The sequence below is a fragment of the Crocuta crocuta genome, unplaced genomic scaffold (genome assembly GCF_008692635.1).
Source record: "Crocuta crocuta isolate KB4526 unplaced genomic scaffold, BGI_CrCroc_1.0 scaffold27, whole genome shotgun sequence".
Taxonomy (NCBI): domain Eukaryota; kingdom Metazoa; phylum Chordata; class Mammalia; order Carnivora; family Hyaenidae; genus Crocuta; species Crocuta crocuta.
Genome location: NW_027532250.1, coordinates 5,756,343 through 5,762,752, shown reverse-complemented (window position 1 = coordinate 5,762,752; position 6,410 = coordinate 5,756,343).

Here is a 6,410-nt window from a genome sequence, read left to right as displayed (position 1 = left end):
GAAGAGATTCGTCCCAGGTCTGATAGATAACAATGTTTATATACACCCTGAGGTGATCCCCGATAAATCTAGGTAAATCTAGCTGCCGTCTGTTGCCAAAGTTATTACAATATTGTTAACTATATTCCCTTGTATCCCTGTATCTTATAACTAGAATATTACACCTTTTCATCGTCTTACACTCTTAAAACTACCTTTAGATTCGTGAGAACTCGTAACGATCATACAGAGAGGCGTGCGTATGGCTTACCTAGCTTCTCCTGATTAACAACCCAAACACTTCACATTGCTACAACACTATTAACAAAACTAGACATTTCCTTTGTATGTCACTAGTTTCCCCCCTCACAGACAGGCCCTTTTCTGTTGGGATCGAGAATACCTCGTGCCTGGGGGATTTTCTGTTGTTTTCACTTCTTTCTTGCCCGTCTCCACTCCCCCACTACCTCTGGAGAGCAGAAATATTACTGAACGTTTAAGTCCGTCAGGACAGTGCTGGTCTCACAACATGGAGTCGATCACGAAGTGACATGATTTACCGGGTCTGGACTGATTTATTAAGGCTCTGGCTGTAGAAGAAAACAGAAGGTTCCAGGGCTCTGGAATATCAGGTGTGCTAATGAACGTCCTGTAAAGCCGGGGGAGCACATCAGCACCTTCTCACCTTGTCTGCCAGGCGCTGGCGGAAGTGGGAGATTTGTTCATAACACCGGGTCATTTCCTCCCTTCCCTTCCCGGCCCCCAGCACTTGCGAGCCCTGCAGACGCCACGGCCAAGTCACTTAGTGACATCTTAAGGTGAGGCAGAGAACTGACAGAGTGCGCTGGCCCTCACCTCAGAAGGGACCCTCTAGATCCAGAGATGCCCTGCTTGGATGGCTGGTCACGTGGAAATATGGGGGGATGAGGGTCTAGACATTACATGGATATTAGAATATACTTAATAAAGAAAAAAACCCTGCTATGCAATTTTACCTATTCCCATGATTATCCAGTACTTTCTATCCACATAAAGTTTTTTTAAATGTGGGGGTTCATTCATTTCTTCGTTCAACAATTGTTTACAGAATACCTATTATGTTCTCGGCACTATTTTAGGGGTTAGGTATAAGCAATAAATGATAGTCCTCACCCTTTCCCTAAAAGCGCATATATGGATATAGGGAGCAGATCAGTAATTAGTCAACAGTAAATAGGCAAGTGAATATTAGGGGCGCCTGGGTGGCTCAGTCGGTTGAGCATCTGACTTCAGCTCAGGTTATGATCTCACGGTTTGTGGGTTCGAGCCCTGCATCGGGTTCTGTGCTGACAGCTCAGAGCCTGGAGCCCGTTTCAGATTCTGTGTGTGTGTCTCTCTCTGTCCCTCCCCCACTCATCCTCTGTCTCTGTCTCAAAAATAAGCTATTAAAAAAAAATGAAATATTAGCCAATCGTGGTCCATGCTATATGCATTAAGTATTTAAGCACCTCCGTGCAATAGGCACTGTTGTAAATCCTGTGGATGTGACGGAAGAAGACAGTCCTTTAGCTCTGAAAAGGTAGATTCTAATAAAAGGGAAGTGATTTAAAATAAACGGGTCAGGGAAGGCCTCTCCAAGAGAGTCCCTTTAATCTGGGATCTAATAGAAAGAACTAGGCTTGGGCAAAGGGAGGGAAGCGCATTCCAGGCAACTGGGACAGCATGTACAAAGGTCCTGAGGTAGAAAAGAGGCTGGCAGATTTGAAGAACCGAGGGGAACATGGAGGAGTGTGTAATGAGCAAGGGGAGGAGAAGGCAGCCATGGTGCGAGTGAAGCTTAGCCCACAGGAAATTGGAAGCCACTGGGCTAAATTGTCTGCTGCCCTTTGGACATTTCCCAGAATCTTCTTCCCCCTGTGTGAGGAGAAAGGCAAGACTGGAAATAGGGGGCCCAGAAAGCAGCAGGATAGAGTCCGGAGATACCGAGTAGCAAGAGGCACACTTAGGGTCCAGAGTGATTTCAAATACTATTCTCCAGTGAAAGGAGCTTGGCTTCCTTTCAGAGATGGCTGATCCCAGGGCTGGGGCAGGAATGTACCAGGAGAGCCTGGCACATCTTTTGATACCAGGAGGTGAGGAAGTGCTTTAAAAATGATGAGCGTCGGGGCGCCTGGGTGGCTCAGTCGGTTGAGCGTCTGACTCTTGACTTCGGCTCAGGTCATGATCTCATGGTTCGTGAGTTTCAGCCCCGCATCGGGCTCTGCACTGACAGCGTGGAAGCTGCTTGGGATTCCCTGTCTCCCTCTGTCCCTCTCTCCGTCCTTCCTGCACCTGCCCTTGATCACTCTCAAAATAAATAAAAATTAAAAAAATGCGGAGGGTGTGTTGAAAAGACACAGGAGGCCAACAGGAAGATATCCCAATGGCCAACTATAGACCACTTTGAGCAACCAAATAAGTAATCAAAGTAATAAGTGACTCAAACCAATACTTGAATAAATAGGGGACGAGGGACAGTGCTTCCTTATAGAAATTCCAATAAATAAATGTGAGAGTAATGCCAGAGTTTGAAAACTCATCATTTGGCAAACACCACAGGCATAATTGTTGCAGCCACCGGGCACTGACGGATGCTACAGTGTGAGGCGGGGGCGGGGGGGTGTTGTTGGAAAATGAAGAGAAAGACGGTATTTACGTTGTAGCAAAGAATCTCCCCATAAGGTATGTGTTTAAGATCTTTTAAAATGTTTTAACATTTTTGAGCGAGAGCACGCACACACACACGTGTGACAAGTTGGGCAGGGAGGCAGGGACAGAGGACTCCAAGTGGGCTCTGTGTGGACAGCAGAGAGTCCCATGTGGGGCTCAAACTCATGAGTCATGAGATCATGGCCAAGGTCAGAAGCTTAACTGACTGAGCCACCCAGATGCTCCCCACCCCCCTCCAAGGTACAAAGGACAAAAGTAACTTTAAAGTGGAGAAACCCTTGGGGCGCCTAGGTGCCTCAGTCACTTAAGCGTCTGACTTCGGCTCAGGTCACGATCTCATGGTTCGTGGGTTCGAGCCCCGCGTTGGGCTCTGTGCTGACAGCTCGGAGCCTGGAGCCTGCTTGGGATTCTGTGTCTCCCTCTTTCTCCGACCCTCTCCTGCTCATGCTCTCTCTCTCTCTCTCAGAAATAAATAAAACATTAAAAAAGTAAATAAATAAAGTGGAGAAACCCTCTGGACACCACCTTGGGACGACAAGGCAGCAAGTTTGCAGATGGTGGGGATGGGCCCCTCAAATCTCTTATTCTAGCCCTTGTCAGCCCGTGGTGTCACCGACTGGAAAACATCTGCCAGTCTTATGTTGGGAAACGGCCTTGCCTGTCCATTTTCCCAAGTCAGGCTCGGTCCAGCCTCTTGCACACCATACTGACCACATGCCTGTTGCTGTCGTCTGTCCCCAGGCTTTGCTGAATTTTCCCGTTGGGTTGTCTTTTTCTTCCTGATGTGAAAGAGTTCCTTGTGGATTCTCGATTTGTCGTCTAATACAGGCGGCAAATAATTCACCTGGTGTCCAGCTGGTCTTTTCCCTTTGCCGTGTGCCTTATTATAATCAGTATTTCAAGTCTGGAGATGTCTAGTCTCTTTCTTTGATGGCTTTTGTGTCTTTTAAATAAATATATTCTTCCACACATTCATCCACAGCCATCAATTTTATTTTTTTTTTTGGCTTTGTTATTTAATCAGTGGGGATTTAGTTTTGTAACTACAGAATCTAACTTTACTTCCTCCCCCCCCCAACTCAGTACTCAATTTTCCCAGGCACATGTATCGAAGTGACCATCTTTTTAAATTAATTATATGTAAGATTTAAATCTTCTACAAATTATATTACTTAAAAAAATTTTTTTTGAGAATGAACAAGCTTGTACGAGTAGGCAGAGGGAAAATTTTTAAAAAATTTTTAAAAATGTTTTATTTATTTTTGAGAGAGAGAGAGAGACAAAGTGTGAGCAGGGGAGGGGCAGAGAGAGAGGGAGACACAGAATCCGAAGCAGGCTCTAGGCTCTGAGCTGTCAGCACAGAGCCCCACGTGGGGCTCGAACCCACAAACCAGGACATCATGAGCTGAACTGAAGCTGGACGCTTAACTGACTGAGCCACCCAGGCACCCTGGGAGAGAGTCTTAAGCAGGGTCTGCACAGAGTGTGGATCCCAAGACTCTGGGCTCATGACCTGAGCTGAAATCAAGAGTCAGATGCTCAACTGACTGAGCCCCCCAAAGCGCCCCTATATATTAGTTTTCATAATAATAAAATACAATTACTTAAAAGGAAAGGAATAAAATAATACATTGGGATTTCTCTCTCTCCTTTCTCCATCTTGCACAATGCCAGGCACGTAGTAGGTTCTAAGTAAATATTGCTGAACCAAGGGCACCAACTTTTGTCTTCCAGTTAACAGTGTTAAAGCGCATACAAAACAGTGTATAAGAGATACAGTCCTCATGTTAGCTATTGTATCATAATGGGCATGTTGGGGTAAGATCATACTCTTGAAGGTTTTGTTCTCTTAGTGCAAGTTTTTCAGTGAGATTATACATAATCCCATTCTATGGATATAAAACCAGTAATGTTGGGTGCTAGGAGTATCTTACTATTTTTACATTTATTTGCTGAAAAATTTTTTTTTAGCATTTACTCATTTTTGAGAGACAGAGAGAACAGAGTGTGAGGGAGACACAGAATCTGAAGCTGACTCCAGGCTCTGAGCTGTCAGCACAGAGCCCGATGTGGGGCTCGAACTCACTGACTGCGAGATCATGACTTGAGCTGAAGTCGGAGGCTTAACTAACGGAGCCTCCAGGCGCCTCTTTGTTTATTTTTTGACAGACAAAGCGCAAACAGGAGAGGGGCAGAGAGAGAGGGAGACACAGGATCTGAAGCAGGCGCCATGCTCTGAGCTGTCAGCACAGAGCCTGATGAGGGATTGGAACTCATGGAGCGTGAAATCATGACCTGAGGACGCTTAACCAACTGAGCCCCTCCCAGGCACCGCAAGGAGTCTCTTTTGTAAAAATGCCATCAACATACCACATATAATCTTCATGCTCTCTTTTGTCCTTTCTCAATGATGGATTATTCCTAGGACACATTTTAGGAATGTGTCTTGACTCTTTTCCCAAATAATCAAATGAAGTTGCAGAAGTGATAGCATCAGTAGCCCCTAATAGATACTAGATAAGTCTTTCTCCTCCTTTCTTTTTATATATGACTTTAAGTGCTCTCCGGAAGTCAAGTCCCTCCCACTCCCCCCACCAAGGTTTCCATTCATTTTCTGGCATAAGGACCTTAGTCAACTGCTGCACATTTCCGAGTTTTCGGCTGTCCTCGGTTACTGAAATCCGGCAAAGCTGTACATTTGTTTTATTGTGGCTCCCACCCCCATACCCTTTCCTCGACCCATGCTTTGTTCAGCTATCAAGATTACATTTAAATATAGGAGTAGAAGCAATCTTTGAGGCTATTAGCAATGAAAGATAATCAATTGAAAATGGGCCCGCGCTGGACAATTTTCAAGCCAAGTCATCACCAAAAACCAACTGTGCCGGCAGCTTTGGGTCGTCATAAACATAACTGTCCAATTCTAAGTTATGGTCCTGTGACTTATATGTAAGCAGTATTTAACGCTAATTATGCAAATCAAGACACGTGGGATAAATTCCCAACATGGGGGCAGAAAGTCCTGATTCTTAATAATTTCCCTTTTTGCTGGTTCTTACAATCATTATGTGCAAAATAAAGGGGTGAAATTGCAAATGTCCTAAATAAAGGGTGAAACTGCAAATGATTTTATGTCTACACAGTGTTTTTAAGATTTTTAAGGTACTCTTCATACGCAACGTGGGGCTCGAACTCATGATCAGGGATTGCACGCTCTACTGACTGAGCCGGCCAGGCACCTCTATACAGTGCTTACTGTGCTGTTGGATTAAGGGATTGGTAAATTTTCTATTTGTGTGTTGGTGCTGGTTATCAGGATACTCATCATCCTTCATTTCCCCCACATTTATTTACCATATTATGTTACTTAAACTATGTAAAAATGTGACCATGTCTGGATTTTTAAAAACTCTGCTACTGATGCCATTAAAAGTTCTAATGCCATACTGATAATCGGCTTATCTAAATTAGTATCGTACTTAGCAAACTAACCTAATTTTGGAGCAGAGGAAAGTAAACCTGGCCGCTCCGTACCGCTGCCGAGTGTAAACTGGTATAACCTTTGCAGAAAGCAATTTGGCAAACGTCTAGCAAGTGTCTTAAAATGTTAATAACCTTTGACCAAGTACTTAAATTTCTGGGAATCTAGCCGAAGAAAATAATCCTATCTTAAAAAGAGCTTTATGCATTAAGATGATAAACACAGCATTATTTTCAGTGATTAAAAAAATAGAAGAAACCCA